The sequence below is a fragment of the Odocoileus virginianus genome, chromosome 27 (genome assembly GCF_023699985.2).
Source record: "Odocoileus virginianus isolate 20LAN1187 ecotype Illinois chromosome 27, Ovbor_1.2, whole genome shotgun sequence".
In the NCBI taxonomy this organism is placed as follows: Eukaryota; Metazoa; Chordata; class Mammalia; order Artiodactyla; family Cervidae; genus Odocoileus; species Odocoileus virginianus.
This window is the reverse complement of record NC_069700.1, coordinates 10,301,390-10,319,258: the sequence shown is the minus strand read 5'-3', so window position 1 is coordinate 10,319,258 and position 17,869 is coordinate 10,301,390.

Sequence of the window (17,869 nt, the reverse complement as noted above, 5' to 3'; positions counted from 1 at the left end):
GACTTCAAAATTACTACTTCATGTGAGGAGAAAATGGTGAAATATTTAAAATACTCAAAGAAAGAAAACGAGAACCAAGAGCTCTGTGTCCAGCAAAACTGACTTTCAAATATAAAAGTGTATTTGTTATCAAAATGAAAGAACTCAGAATATCATTTATTTGAGCTTTTCCTGAGGAGTGAAGCTCAGTAATCAAAATTACTCACAGTGACTTGAAATATTGCATTTAGAACCAAGACTAAAAGAAGGTTTGTCTCAATCAGGGTCTAGTCAAGAGAGCAAAACTACATAGTAATTTGAACAGAGGACTATGTTCAATACTATGACCAATTATCAATAGAATTGGAATAAAAGGAGGCTGGCTACTAACAGTCAAAGAGAACTCTTAGCATATAGGAGGAAGAGTAGATACAGAGAGAAGTCACCACTCCTAAACTGAAATAGAGTGGCCAAGAAACACCCTGGCCCTGGCCCCGACCCCACACCCCAGCTACCTCCTACTTGAAGAGGGCATGATTGCGGCTCACTGCTGTGGCCCTATCAGTCAGTCAGTCAGTTGCTCTGTTGTGTCTGACTCCACTGCAGCACGCCAGGCCTCCCTGTCCATCACCAACTCCTGGAGTTTACCCAAACTCATGTCTATTGAGTCGGTGATGCCATTCAACCATCTCATCCTCTGTCGTCCCCTTCTCCTCCCGCCTTCAATTTTTCCCAGCAGCAGGGTCTTCTCAAGTGAGTCAGTTCTTCCCATCAGGTGGCCAAAGTATTGGAGTTTCAGCTTCAACATCAGTCCTTCCAATGAACACTCAGGACTGATCTCCTTTAGGATGGACTGGTTGGATCTCCTTGCAGTCCAAGGGACTCTCAAGGGTCTTCTCCAACACTACAGTTCAAAAGCATCAGTTCTTTGGTGGCCCCCATGGAACCCATTAAATCCTCCCTGGAGTTCTTGGAGAAGCTACCCACAGAGAAGTGACTTTATCAGAGTTCACTGCAAAGTGCCCAGAGCAGCCACTTACAGGAAGGTGATATGCCAGCAGCATACCACTCCATGAAGCCATCTAAAAAACGGTGTTTGGGGGGAAACTACCCTGGGAAGCTGCTGCTTGTTGTTGGCTAGTGGGCACTGCTGGAAGGAACCACAGGCTCTGCCGGGGAGCCCAAAGAGATAAGCATGCAAGAATCAGAAAGAGAAGCCTCTTCCTTCTCCAGTACCTCTGCACCTCCACTCCCAAGAGTACCCTCCATTAACAAAGCCTAGCATTAAACCAGCTGATATTGGAGAAGTATTTGCAGAGTTCAGCTCCATTATTGCACAGCAAACAAAGATTTGGAGCTGAGAGCCACATAGAGTATAATCTGAAATGGATTTATAATCTGAAATATTGGTACAAAATTACTGTAAACTGGGGAGGAGTTTGGGAAGAGCATTAGCAAAAATTTAACTTTTCAGTGTATTGATGATGGTAATATTAGAGGAAATGGCAACCCACTCCAGTATTCTTGCCTGGGAAATCCCATGGACAGAGGACCCTGGCAGGCTACAGTCCCTGGGGTTGCAGAGTCAGACATGACTGAGCACACACACACACATATATGTGTGTGTATACATATATGTAATATGGGGTGAAATGAGTAATTATCATTAGTATCAAATATCTGGTTTCCTGCATTGCTTTCACTAGCAGTATTCACTCTTACCAGCTGGACTGCAGTTTTGAAATACCAACTCCCACTTAAATAAGCAAAGATTACTTGGAGAATTGGATGATTCTAGATCTGGGGCAGGAAATGTATAGAATGAACATAATATATCTTATCATACCAGAGAGCAGAGGAACTATTAAAGACTTCTAGGGTCATGTAATGTGTAAAATTCATGTAAAATTCATGTAAAATTCATAATAATGTGTAGTCTTAACAAAGAGATTAAACCTGAGTCTGATCAAGCCTCTGGATTCAACTGCCAATTTATAGGAAATAGAAGACAAAGACATACTGAAATACACCATTAGTGTGAAAGTTGCTCAGTCATGTCCAACTGTTTGCAACCCCATGGACTGTAGTCCGTGTAACTCTCCAGGCCAGAATACTGGAGTGGGTAGCCTTTCCATTCTCCAGGGGATCTTCCCAACCCAGGGATTGAACCCAGGTCTCCTGCATTGCAGGCGGATTCTTTATCAGCTGAGCCACAAGGGAAGTACAATTAGTGTACAATCTGCAAAATCCATAGTGTAGGGAGCCCAAGTCAGATAGCTGAGTTCAGTAGATAAATTGTATGAAAAAGAGTGAGGCGAACATTAGATTAAAGGAAATAAAAGACATTAGATTAAAAGGCATCAAATTATCCTAAATGATACATTAGAACTGTTAGACTAATTGATGGTTTCAGGACATTACAGTAACAAAACCTAGAATACACATGCTTTTCAAGTGCAAATGGAATATCCTCATGTTGTTGTTGCCCAGTTGCCAAGTCCTGTCCAACTCTTCACAACCCCATGGACTACAGCACACCAGGCCTCCCTGTCCCTCACCATCTCCTGGAGTTTGCCCAAGTTCATGTGCATTGCATCTGTGGAACATCTTCATACCACATACTAAGACACAAAGCAAGCTTCAACAAATTTGAGAGTGTATAAATTAATAAAGTCATCTTTTCTGACCACAAAAGCATTAAACAGCATGAAACTAGAAATAAACCACAGAAAAAGAAATGAAAAGGATGACGTTGAGACTAAACAACATACTACTAAGAACCCAATGGGTCAATGATGAAATCAAAGAGGAAATTAAAAAATACCTTGAGACAAATGACAATGAAAACACAATCATACAAAATCTATGGGATGTAGCAAAAGCAGTTCTTGGAAGGAAATTCACAGCAATACAGGCCTTCCTCATAAAATAAGAAAGATCTCAAATAAACAACCTTACCTACTACCTAAAAGAATTACAGAAAATAGAACAAACACAGACTAAAGTCAGCAGAAGAGAGGAAATAATAAAGATCAAAGATGAAATAAATAAAAGTGAAAGTGAAGTCGCTCAGTCGTGTCTGACTCTTTGCGACCCCATGAACTGTAGCCCTCCAGGCTCCTCTGTCCATGGGATTCTCCAGGCAAGAATACTGGAGTGGGTTGCCATTTCCTTCTCCAGGGGATCTTCCCAACCCAGGGATCGAACCCGGGTCTCCTGCATTGCAGGCAGTAGAGATTAAAAAACAATAGAAAAAAATCAATAAAACCTAGAGCTGGTTCTTTAAAAGGGTAAACAAGATTGACAGAGGTGTCAAAATTGACAAAGAGAGGCCCAGCTCACAGTGAAGAGAGGACCCAACTAAACAAAATAAATGAGAAAGGAGAAATAACAACCAATACTGCAGAAATACAAAAAATCCTAATCGAATATTACGAACAATTACATGTCAACAATCGACAACCCAGAAGAAATGTACCAGTTTCTAGAAACATACAACCCACCAAAACTGAACCAAGAAGAAACAGATAATTTTAATAGACTGAAAGTGAAATGGAATCTGTAATTACAAAAAAAAAAAAAAAAAAACACAAACCTCTCCACAAACAAAAGTCCAAGACCAGATGGCTTCACAGGCAAATTCTACCAAAAATACTATCTCAAACTCTTCTAGAAGACTGAAGAGAAGTGAAGACATACTCCCAAAGACAATCTATGAAGCCACCATCACCCTAATACCAAAACTAAACAAAGACACTACCAAAAAAGAAAGTTACAAACCAATATCCTTGATGAATAAAGATGCAAAAATTTTCAACAAAATAGTAGCAAACCAAATCCAACAACACATAAAAAAGATCATACCCCATGACCAAGTTGGATTCATCCCAGTGTCACAGAATGGTTCAACACACAGAAATCAATCAGTATGATACACCACATCAATAAAGGAAAAGATAAAAACCAATGATCATCTCAATAGATGAAGGAAAAGAATTTGGTAAAATTCAACATCCATTCATGATAAAAACTTTTTGCTAAAGTGGGTATAGAGGGAACACATCTCATCATAAAAGCTATTTATGACAAACACACAGCCAATATAATACCCAATGGTGAAGAGCTGAAAGCCTTCCTGCTAAAATCCAGAACAAGATATGAATGCCCACTCTCACCACTTCATTCAACATAGGATTGGAAATCGTAGTCATAGTAATCAGACAAGAAATAAAAAGTATCCAAATTGGAAGGGAAGAGGTAAAATTGTCAGTATATGCAGATGACACAATACTATACCTAGAAAACCCTAAAGACTCCACACAAAAACTACCAGAACTGATAAATTCAGCATGGTAGCCGAATACAAGATTAACATACAGAAATCTTGCATTTCCTTACATAAACAATGAAATATCAGAAAGGGAATGTTAAAAAGCAAAACCTTTTACAATCATGTCAAAGCAATAAAATATTTAGGAATAAACCTGACTAAGGAGGTGAAAGGCCTATATGCTGAGAATCATAAAACATTAATAAAGGAAACTGAAGATGATTCAAAGAAATGGAAAGATATCCTATGCTCTGGGACTAGAAGAATTAATATTGTTGAAGTGGCCATACTATCCAAAGCAATCTACAGATTTAATGTGCTCCCTATCAAATTGCTCACAACATTTTTCACACAACTAGAACAAATAATCCTAAAACTTATGTGGAACTGTAAAAGACTCAAGTTTGCCAAAGCAATCCTGAGGAAAAAGAACAAAGCAGGAAGCATAACCCTCCCAGAATTCGGCCAATACTACAAAGCTACGGTAACCAAAACAGTTTTTGTATTGGCACAAAAATAGACATGGATAAATGGGACATAATAGAGAGCCTGGAAATTAACCCACACTCCTATAGTCAATTAATCTTCAACAAATGAGGCAAAATACACAATGGGGAAAGACAAGTCTCTTCAGCAAGTGGTGTTGGAAAAGTTGGACAGCTGCATGTAAATCAATGAAGAGCACACCCTCCCATTAAAACACAGCAGGACACTAGAGCCTTGCCCCCTCCTGCACCATGTCCTCTGCCTGCCTTTTGTCTGTGGAAAACTTTAGTCAAAGACTAAGTTTCATCAAAGAAGAGAGAAGTGTAGCAACAAAGGAAAACAGTCAAAGAAGACCAAATAATGTCACTAAGCATAGTCAAGGACCTTTAGTTCTTTCTCAAGGGCTGTGACCTGTCTTATAGATGCTACAATATCAGGTGCAGAAGTTAACTGCATGATGATCAGACTGCATCCAGACATAAGCTGCCACAGTTCCAAGAACTGACCACAAAGAAATGGGAACAAATGAGCCCTGGAACTGAAGATTAACTATACCTAAAACAACCAAGATGATGCTGGTCAGACCACTGATGACCAATTTTAAGATGACTGTTAGAGATGACTGTGCTATTTCTGCATGTAGCCACTCCCATTTCTATCCATAAAATCTTTTGCCCCCTGCTTGTCGGGGGGCAGGGGGAGTTGGCCTTTGGACAGATGTCTGCCATCCTCCTCCTGTCCTCCTAGTGACTGGCATCTGAAATAAAGCAAACTTTCCTCTCCACCAGCCTAACCTCTTTATTGGCTTTTGAGCAGTGATCAGTCGGACCCCACACACACTCTTTCGGTAACAGACTTTGGTGGCCCAACGTGGAGCTGGCTACTGCTGGCTTCTGCTTTAAAGGCACCTGACTGTCCTGGGTTTTTCAGGGGAGAGCTGTGGCCATGACAGTGTATTAGCCTGTTGTTTATGGCTAGCTAGCCCCAAGTAGGGAACTGGGGGGACGTTCCTAGCTGCTGCCAAAACCATTTGTTTTGAGGATCCTCCCTGTTTCCCCCCTTTTTGGCACTGGTTGCCGACTTATGCTTTTCTTTGGTGGAATGGAAACTTGCATTTGGGATGAGCTGATGAGCTCCAAAACCAGGTAAATCCACTGGTGTGCACACAGGCAACCTGCCCATCTGTTAGTACTAGTGCTATTTGGGCATTCTTGCCAACTGGTTCTGACCGCCGTTGAGGACTGTTTGTGAGCACTGACTGCTATTTGGACATTTTTGCCAATTGGTTCTGATGTCTATCTGCCTTTGAGGACCATTTTGAAGCATGAAGTGCTATTTGGGCACTCTTGCCAACTGATTCCGACATCTGACTGCTGTTAAGGACCGTTTATGCTGGGGAAGTGTGTGTTTGGGATTTTGTAACGGTCACCCTCAGAGAGCATTTATAGTAGCTGTGTGAGTGTGTATTCCATTTGTATGACTGGTACTCTTGTTTGGTCCATTCAGTTTCAATTCATTAGGAAAAATTTTAGCCATGAAATTATAACTAAAAGAAATGGGTTTTTTTGGACAATGTATGTTTGGCAACAGTATTCTTTAGAGTCTGGAGAAGATAGGTTAAGATGAAACTCTAAAATTTAAAAAAAAAAAAAAAAAAGGTTCATTTTGCATATGCCGTTAGGGAAAGCCAGCTTGATAAAACACTTTTTTCAGACCCTGAGGAAACAAAAATATGCCTAGCAGAAAATCTGAAGTTAACACTCATCATGTCCTTGAAACACAAACACAGTCCACTTTGCCTGGATCTTCAGCCTTGGGTTAAGAGTAAAAATTCAAATCAAAAAGAAAAAAGGAGGGAAGCCTTTTAGAATTAAGTGTGTAAATTTGGCTATTCTGACTGATAAGTTTAATTGTAATACCTAATTTATGAAATGCAGAAAAATGAAACAGTGACATCTCTGCTTATCTGGATGTTTGTATGTCTTAATATGTGGTTTTTGTCTTTGGATAATATTGCTAAGGTTTATTTGTAAAAGAGCTCTATTTAATTGGTCTTAAACAGAAATAAGTACTTATAAATCAAACAAATCTAAATTTACCTGCTTTTGTCTTCTTGTAAGACCAAGAGGGAAACTAAAGATGTTTTGGTTTATTAAACATGCATGTTGTAACACTGAAGAAAAATTGTGCTATGAAAAAAAGTATTTTTTTTGAGGTTATAGAATATATTCTTAAGTTTGTCAAATAGAAGATGCTGGTGTAACGTTTTAATCACTTGTTTCTTGGTTTTGTTAATGTATTCAAGGATTAAAAATTGTGATATATCAGAATGATAAGGGGACCATTTTAGTATGTAAAGCAAGTCAGATATGTGTTGTGTGTGAAGAAAAGGTATAAAAAAATGGAGATATATTTGGTTAGAAAAAAAATGATAATAATTTTGTCCTACAGTTGTTTGTTTCTGGATGAAGAAATACAGGACAAATTTTTTTGGATCCAGAAGATGATAAAAGGTCTATTAAAAAGGAACTCTGAGAAAAGAATTTTGTATGTTGTCGGGATTAAGATTAGACTGAATTTAATTAGGTAAATGAATTTTGTTATTAACAGTAAACTGTTGCAAGACTGAATTTGGTTTTGTCTCTTTGTTAAGAAAGCAAAGTTATCCTGGAATATTGATCTGATTTTGGTTAACAGGGACTTCTAATGGAATATAATTGCTTTGTTTCTAACTGCATTTTTGACCCTAATGTTCAGGATGGAAAAATTGTCCAATAAAGATGTCACAGAGTATAACTACGCATGATCTGTAGCACTGCTGCCTGTAATTTACTGCTTAAAGCACATGTGCAATGTTTGTGTGACATTTGGGTATAGATGATAAAATGTGTGGTCTATAAAGCATTTCCCTATTAACCTCTGAGCCTGTTCATGGTACCTGATTAGTTTCCCCCCAACATGGACAACTAGGCAAACATATAAATAAAAAGAAGGCCTAGCAATGAGGGATGTGGAAGAACCAGAGCAAGCAAAAGAATCACTCTGGCAACACTGGAAAAATATATTGATTATCAATGCTTCCTATGAAAGGAGTTACATTTAAAAGGGGAAAATGATGGAAGAAATTTTCACATATTGAGGTGTGGGGGATCATTTTGACCTTTACTTTGAACTTTAGGCTAGCCAAAGCAGCCTGTTTGTGGCCTATGAAATATACATGTACATCTGCGTTAACCATTAAGAGAAAAATATATTCAGAGAAAAATACAAAGATGCATTTTTATGATTATCCTCATTGTAATGTGTCTAGTAATTTCAAAAGTTTGTCCAGGTACTCTGAAAGTTTATTCCCTGTCTTGTTCTGTACCTGTCCCTCCTCAAGACTGAGGAGGATCAAAGAAAAGTGGGGATTGAAATGGAGCAGGACCATACGGTCCTTGTCCCCCAGCCCCCCGCCCCGACCATGTCCTCTGCCTGCCTTTTGTCTGTGGAAAACTTTAAAGAGGCTTAATCAGCGAAGAGAGAAATGTGGAAACAAAGGATAACAGTCAAGGAGACTAAATAACAATAATGCGGTTATTTAGCATAGTCAAGGACCTCCAGTTCTTTCTCAAGGGCTGTAGATAATATTCTGAGCCACATCCCGTGGGCTGTCTTAGAGATACTCAAACACCAGGTGGAAAAGCTAACTACATGATGGCCAGACTGTACCCAGGACGCGAGCCGCTACAATTCCAAGAACTGGCCACAAAGAAATGGGAACAAGTGAGCCCTGGAAGTGAAGACTGCTGCTGCTGCTAAGTCGCTTCAGTCGTGTCCAACTCTGTACGACCCCATAGACGGCAGCCCACCAGGCTCCGCCGTCCCTGGGATTCTCCAGGCAAGAACACTGGAGTGGGTTGCCATTTCCTTCTCCAATGCATGAAGGTGAAAAGCGAAAGTGAAGTCGCTCAGTCATGTCTGAACTGAAGATTAACTCTTCCTAAAACCACCAAGATGACGCTGGTCAGACCACTAATGATCAATTTGGAGATGACTGTTAGAGATGACTGTGCTATTTCTGCATGTGGCCGCCCCCCACTTCTGTTTGTAAAATTTCTTGCCCCACTGCTTGTCGGGGAAGGAGGAGTTGGCTTTTGGACAGATGTCCACTACCCTCCCCCGCCCTCCGTTGCTGGCATCTGAAATAAAGCAAATTTTCTTTTCCACCAACTTGGCCTGTTTACTGGTTTTTGAGTGACAAGCAGCTGGACCCACCACACTCCTTCCGTAACATCACCATACCCAGAAATAAACTCAGAGTAGCTTAAAGACTTAAATATAAGACACGACACCATAAAACTCCTAGAAGAGAACATAGGTAAATTATTCTCCGACACAGACCTAAGAAAACATTGATATGATCTCACTCCCAAGGCAACAGAAATAGAGACAAAATTTAAAAATGGGACCTAATCAAACACGAGCAAAGGAAACCATAAACAAAATGAAAAGAAAACCTACAGACTGGGAGAACATATTTGCAAATGAAGTGACTGATAAGGGCTTAATTTCCAAAATATTAAAAGAGCTCATACAACTCAATATTAAAAAACAAATAACCCAATCAAAAAGTGGGCAGAAGACACAGACATTTTTCCAGAGAAGATACACAGATGCCCAAAAGACACATGAAAAGATGCTCAACATAACTATTTGAGAAACGCAAGTCAAAACTACAAGGAGGTACCACCTCACACTAGTCAGAATAGCCATCTTTAAAAAGCCTAAGAAATTCTAGAGAGGGTGTAGAGAAAAGGAAACCCTCTTACACTGTTGGGAGGAATGTAAATTGGTGCAGTCATTGTGGAAAACAGCATGAAGCTTTCTCAAAAAGCTAAAAATAGAGCTACCTTATGACCCAGCAATTCCACCCCTGGGTATGTATCTGGACAAAATTATAATTCAAAAAGAAACATGCATCCCCAGTGTTCATAGCAGCACTGTTCACAACAGCCAAGACATGGAAACAGCCTAAATGTCCATTGAGAGATGGATGGATAAAGAAGATGTGATGTATATACATCTTCGTTATCATACATACATATATACATACAATGGAATACTATTTTCCTTTGTACACTCCCAAGGGGTGAAGGGGTGGGAGAGGTAAGGGTTGGGAGCTTGGGAGTAGCAGATACAAATTATTATAATAGGCTAAACAATAATGTCCGACTGTATAGCGCAGGGATTTAAAACACTGTGATAAACTCTAATGGAAAAGAATATGAAAAATAATATGATATGTCTAACTGAATCACTTTGCAGTATAGTAGAAATTAAGACAACACTGTAAATCAACTACACTTCATTAAAATATTTTTTAAAGACATCAAATTAAAAACTAAGAGTAAGACGATAAGAGTCTAAATACATACTTAAAGGCCTTTAAAAATTGTGACTATCATAGTTAGGATAGTGACTGCTTCTGGGGCAGTGAGGGGTTTGTGATTGGAATGGAGAACACAGGCTAATGGTCTGGCTGACAAAACTCTGATTTGGGAAGCGAATACAAGTATGTTCACCTGGTAAAAACCCATCAAGCTGTTAATGAAAGTGATAAAAGATGGAGAATTTTTCATTCTCATACCTAAAATCTAAAGGACATACTTTAGTCAGAGGGAAATGGAACTCAAAAGGGATGAGAGGCAAAAATGAAACTCAAAAGGGATGATTTGAGAAAATCAGATCCTAAGGATCTAATTCCTGAGTTAAATGAATTTGGGAGTCTGGAAAAGCATGGTGAATTGACTACATTCACTCATTTTCTTTCCAAAACACCCACTGAAATGAAACAGAGGAATAAAGTTATAGAATTAAGAAGGTGGCTGCAGTTTTGCAAGACAGAAGGTCACTGACTTGAGGACAGGCTCAGAGCTTGGAGGTACACATGGGTTCTTTGGGAACTGGAAGTGGAGTACAGTGCTCACAGGGAAATGATAAGTGAGTCTGTATGCTGAATGTGTGTTATGTCTGTGTTCATTTGCCCAGGTGTATCCGACACTTTGCGACCCCATGGACCATATGAACTTTAGCCCACCAGGCTCCTCTGTCCATGGAATTTTCCAGGCAAGAATACTGGAGTAGGTTGTCATTTCCTACTCCAGGGAATCTTCCCGACTCGGGGATCAAAGCCCCGTCTCTTGCACCTCCTGCATTGGCAGCCGGATTCTTTACCACTGTACCACCTGGGAAGCTGAATATGTGATTCCTCACACCCCAGTTTTTCCTATTCCTTTTTTTGAACTCCCGTCAGCCAAACCCATGCCTCCCATACTGAATATTGGAGTGTTCTTTGGAGAAACCAAATGGTTGCAGAGATAGCCTTCTATATGTTGCCATTTGGAGTTCCAAGAGCAAAAGTCTGGTTTGCCAGCTTATCACTCCACCCCAAAACCTATTAGTATATAAAAATAAGAGTAGAAAAGCTTATGGAAAGAAGTCCCCTACACAATAGTGAAATCTCTAGATCTCAATCTATGAGTTTTGGAGAATAATAATTGATGACTATTTGACAATTAAAAAGATAATTGGATAGATATACGGAAAACCTGGGGAGCTCCCCAGGTGGCACTAGTGGTAAAGAACGCACCTGCCAGTGAAGGAGACACAGGAACCTGGGTCTCCTGCATCGCAGGCCGATTTTTTTACTGTCTGAACCACCCAGAAAGACTGAGCTCTACTTCTAAAAAAGATCCTGAGGAGGCTGGAAAGGAAGAGCAGGCTGCTGCTGAAAAAGGCTGTGACCTAGGGAGAATTTCGGGGTGAATGGGCTGCTCCAGCTCCTGGGCTGACGGCTACTGAGCCTGAGGGCACAGACTGGTCTCTGGGCACACAGGTGCCCCCTGTAGACGCAGCCCAGCAGTTCCCTACTGAGGACTGGAGCGCTCATCTGGCCACCGGCGTCTCACCTGCAGCTTCCACCACTCAGGACCCTGAATGAGGAGGAGCCAGCTCGGAGTAGGGCTTAAGATGTTCTCCTACAGACTCTTCAACAGAGAAAGGAAATAAGGATGACGGGAAAGAAACAGTGAAAAAAACACCAAGAAAAAAAGAAAGACCCAGGACAGGAAACATTAACCACAACTACTACTCAGCTCATCACTGAATAATAGGTACAGAGTCATAATAATATCAATACAATTATTTTAACCAAAATTTGTGATGTATTTACTATGAGAGAATGGGGAATAAAGGAAGTGGGGCAAGAGATGTCAGCTCAGTGCTGATCTCATTAAGTAAGTCAGTTGTTGACATCTCAAGCTGGGACTTCTGTCATTCTGAGTCATGGGATGAGCATGCGACCCGAGCTCAGCAAATTGGACAGGCTCACCCGGGAATTGGAAACTTGAACCAAGTGATCCAGGGATGACACAAATATAATGCCAGCAGAGATCCCTGATAAGACTTTTGATTGGCTCTTGCTACCTGCATGTCTTCCTTTAAGTTCAGAAACTGATGTTCTTCCAGTAAATTCCTCTTCCATGTAAGTTAGCAAGGGCTGGTTTATGATCCTTCTAATTAAAGAAACTTAAATGGATTCAGCCATTAAAATGTCTTCGATGGCTTTACCAGAGTAGTTCCTTGGGGTGAAGGGTGAAGGGCTGATTGAAGAAGGAATGGAAGGTGAGGAAGTAGACAAAGTACTTGCATTCTAATCTTCTAGGAGTTCATTTTGGAAGAGAAGGCATTAGGAAAGTAGCTAATAATTGTAAGCCGTGTTTGAATCCATGAAGGAAATGGCAACCCACTCCAGTATTCTTGCCTGGAGAATTCCATGGACAGAGGAGCCTGGTGGGCTACAGTCCATGGGGTCATAAAGAGTCAGACACGGCTGAGCAACTAACATTTTCACTTTTTCTGTGCTGATAACTGGAGTTCCTGAAAATTGGGCAGCCATGGAGCTGTTGTTTTAGAATTGATTTCTCTAATCTTTAGTGATATTTAGATTGTCAACGTATTTCAACTATTGTTAGTAATATTGAAAAACCCACTGCCTGATGGCAAATTGCTTTTGTCCAATATGATACACTGATGGAAAACAATTTGGAAAAAAAAAAAAATAACCACTACCAGAAGTTTCATCTGAAAAGATGTTCCATGTACCAAATAAAAGATTAAATATTAAGATAGTTTGATTTCTAAGTTTTATACACATAAAACAAGGTATCTTTTCCTTCTCCAGGCCAAACTTGGAGCAAGTCACTACATGATGCTTTTCTGCCCTCCAGTGGTTGTCAAGCAGCATTAAGAAATTTATCATTTGCTTTATAATATTTAAGAATACATTTTCTTCATAACAGAATTTTAGGAATTCAAAGTGATTTATAAAAGTGTCAGCATTCATAGAGGCACACGATATTCTTGAAAATGGGCAGACTCATAAAGGAACATTGATCTCAGTGCAAACTGACTTCAGACAACCAGTAGGTGGAGGAATTTTCAAAGCTAAGAACCACCACACTCTCCAAACCTGATTTCAGAACCTGAGATCTTAAAAACCATCCATCCAGTGTTGCCCATTTTATACTGACAGAAACCAAGAACTGTTGAGTAGCTTTGAGTCATGTATACATATACATTGTTGTTGTTGAGTCGCTAAGTCGTGTGCGACTCTCTTGCAGCCCCATGGACTGTGACTCTTTTGTGCCCCATGGACCGTAGCCTGCCACGCTCTTCTGTCCATGGGATTCTACAGGCAAGAAAACTGGAGTGGGTTGCCATCTCCTTCTCCAGGTTATCTTCCCGACCCAAGGATTAAACCCATGTCTCCTGCTTGGCAGGCATATTCTTTACCATTGTGCCACCCGGGAAGCCCATACAAATACATACTGCTCAGGAAATTCCAGCAAAAGGAAAGACCATTTTAGGTTAGGATTAGATTTTACTTGTGAAATATGAGAATTGGGGGTGAGGGGAAAGCTTTTTAGGTATGAATGGTTCGATCCTTGGGTTGGGAAGATTCCCCTTGAGAAGGGAATGGCTACCCACTCCAGTGATCATGCCTTGAGAATTCCATGGATAGAGGTTACAGTCTATGGGGTTGCAAAGAGTCGGACATGACTGAATGACTTTCACTTTCAACTTTCAAGCATGAGATAAAAAGCTGAAAATAAGTAGGGTGACTATGATGTAAGGGAGGAAAGAAGGCAGAAAGAGAGAGCCCTGGTGAGATGTTGGAAAGTGTTAGGATATAAAGAAGGGTCAGGAAAGGGGGCTGAGTTTGGCTTTGGTCCAGTCAACAATGGAACACTGTTATGAAACACAAAGAGAAATATTTATAAACTGTCGCGTGCTGATACATCATGATATACATGAAAACCATTGATTTGCCACTGTCTGCTGCTCCTTTATTTGTTAACACTGGAAGCAACCAACCCAAGGGGAAAAACCATGGAAGCTTTTGACCACCGGGTCAATTTAGCCCTCATCTTGCTAACTCAGATTCTTCCTTTGAAATTTCCCCCTTGACCTTGGGCACCTCCTGCCAAACTTCTTCCTGAGTTCCCTCCACAGCCCCATTATTACCTCTTTTACATGATTTTTCTTATCCTCATGATAGAGTGGCATTCCCCCTGAAGGCCAATTTGTAGTCATACCATGTAGGACATTAACTGAAACATCAAATCAACTTCATCTAATGCCAACTCTGTTCTTGGCCCCCGTCATTCTTGTTAAAGAATGAAAAATTCCATAATTCTGTTGGTTTCTTCTCCATTTTCTCCCTTATCAGAGAGTTTTGTTGACCTGTACACTCTTCTAAATTTAATATCCTAGCTCATTTGACTCTCATTTTTTAACCATGATAACGTACGTGCTTTTTATACAGGAGGCTGCCCCACCTCCACTCTGTCAGCTTTGTGCATAAATAGGCCATATCGTATTTTCACCTATCAGACTGGGAACATCACTAAGATTGGTGGTACCCAGTGCTGATGAGATATGGAGAAACAGGTTCACTCATAGTTTGTGGAAGTGTAAGATTACACAACTTTTTAAAAGGACAATTTCGCAGTATCCATTAACATTAAAAAAAAAACTAGATTTGTGACTCATTAATCCCCCTTTTAGAAATCTACCTTATAGACATATAAGCACTAGGGTATAAAGATGCAAGTCAAGCATATTTCCTGTAGGATTATTTATAATATTAAAACAATAAAGAAATGAGCTAGTCATCAAAATTAAAAGATCAGAAAGAAGAATGATAGTATAACTTGTCAACAAATCCAATAACTAGTTTTCTGAAGGGAAAAAACAATACATAAAATTCTGGCAATGCTAATTAAGAAAAAAGAAGAAATTACAACTAAAGCATTATTAAAAGGTATATGTTTAGAATATGTCTTTAAAAGTATTGGATGTTTAGTAATCACTAAGAACTATGAGAAATTTAATAATCAAGTGCTCATGTTTAGTCTGATAAATTCAAACAATAATAAGAATAGAAAGAGTGAAGATTTTTTCCTCTAACCCCATACTCCAGAGATAGCCTTTCTATATTTTTCTCTGTTATAATGATGATGAAAATAATATTGACTAAAACGTCTATAATTTTTACTATGTGGTATACATATATTAATTCATTTACTCCAAAAACAACTCACAGGGAAGGTAAACACTATTATCATCATTGCTACATTAAAGATAGACAAACCAAAGTGTAGAGAAGTTAAGTGACGTTTTCCCTCAAAGTCATACAGCCAGTAAATGATAAAACTAGGATCCATACTCTCAACCACTAAACCATACTAAATTGACTCATTGGAAAAGACCCTGATGCTGGGAAAGATTGAGGGCAGGTGGAGAAGGGGGGTGACAGAGGATGAGATGGTTGGATGATATCACTGACTCAATGGACATGAGTTTGCGCAAACTCTGGGAGATAGTGAAGGACAGGGAAGCTTGGCGTGCTGCAGTGCATGGGGTTGCAAAGAGTTGGACACGACTTAGTGACTGAACAGTAACAACAATACTAAATTGTCTCTCATCCAATATATATTTACATACCTTTATGTACAAATATAGGATTTCCCAGGTGGCACAGTGGTAAAGAATCCACCTGCCAATGCAGGAGACACAAGAGACTTGAGTTCAAACCCTGGGGTGGGAAGATCCCTGGGAGGAGGAAATGACAACCCACTCCAGTATTCTTGCCTGGGAAATTCCAAGGACAGAGGAGCCTGGTGGGCTTCAGTCCATGGCATCACAAAGAGTCAGATATGACTGAGCACACTTATGCAAACACAGTTATTTAATTGACATACATTTTAATAAAAATATTCTTACAATGTTTTTCTGATACATGCTCATTTTACTTAACGTATTCTGTACACCTTTCAAATTCTTTTTTTTGTTTGTTTTAAACTTAATTAAATTTATTTTAAACTTTGTCAGTCTTAACCATATACAAAACTTTTTCTTCAGGGAAACTTTCCACAAACCTTCTAATCACTTTTTTTTTCTCATTTATCTTTATTAGTTGGAGGCTAATTACTTTACAATATTGTAGTGGTCTGTACACCTTTCAAATTCTTAAAAGGTGTTTCTAATGACCGAATCAGTAAAAACATGGGTTTCCTTAGCTGGCGTATTAGTTTTGGTAGGTTAATGTTCTCTGATAAACAAACCCAACTATGTAATATCTTAAGCACAAGCTAAGTTTATCTCCCATGTGATTGCTTAAAGCAGGTTCAGGTCAGTGAGTGGCTGTCTTCATAGTGTGATTCAAGGACCCAGGCTCCTTCTAACTTGTTATTCTTGCATAACAGGAGCATATTGTTATCTGCATGATTAAGGCTGGTTGCCACATCCAGGATATGACTGGTAGAAGGGAAACGGAGCATGAGAAAATATGTGCCCTTAAAAGAGTAAGTCCTGAAGTGGGATTTATGTTACTTAATACTCACATTCCCTCAAGGAGCATCTACTCTCATGGCCATCAGACTGCAGTGGAGACTGGGAGATGTAGCCTAGTAAGGAAAGAAGGATAGATTTTGGTGGACATCTTAGTGACTCTGACACAGTTTTGTTGTATATTTGTTTAATTGTATTTTTAAAACATTTTGACCCACTGATATCATATTAAAAGAATCACGTCTTTAAAGGTGTCACAGGTACTTGTCAAGTGGGCACATCTCTGGTTAGTGGCAGGTTCAGAATGAAAATTGTATTTTCTGATTCCATGACAAAGCTCTTTCTGATTAATGCAACACTTAACTTTTTGTGAAGAGTTAATGAAGCTTGAGCTTTTTTTCCCCTGATGATAAGTTTTATTGGAAATATGTCTGTCTAGTAGATGTCGAAGAGAGACTTATTTCTGTAAACTATAGAGTATGGAATTAATTTGAGAAAATAGTTGTCTAGCCAGTTGGTAGGAACAGCCTGCAGAATGTAGACCATATTGCTGGTGTAATTATTTTAGATGCTAACAAAGGAACATTTTGATAACTCTCTAGAGAACCAGATTTTAATTGTTAATCTTGGGACATCACCCCCTGAATTCCACATCCAGTGAATGGGCTTATATTAACATTCTTCTTAAAGGCTTCAGATAATTACACATGACCCATGAATGAGCATATAGTAAAGTAGTGACCCCTTATTTAGTCTGGTAATTTGCATGGGTAATTTGGATACCTGAGGTTTTCAAATACTATTTCTTTTCCAAAAGGCATATACAATTACTTTCTTTTTGCTTACGTTAGTCAGATAAACATAAAAATCTCTTTTGATTTGCCCTTACGGTTAGAGCTAAAAAAGTGAGATTCATAATGGTGGAGGAAACTTCTGGTTATTTTATCCAACTTTTGTCTATCTCAGGATATGGAGAATATATATATAAAACTTACACCCCCTTTAAATATCATGTTTCCATAAACGTGTACCATTTTCCTGAAGATACATGTTGTACATGGCTCTTGTAAAATATTTCTCTGGACCTCTATACATCTTTTATAATGCTACAGGACAATATCTTCAAATATCCATAAAAGATTATAGATTTTATCATGCTTGATTGCAGAAGGCAATCAC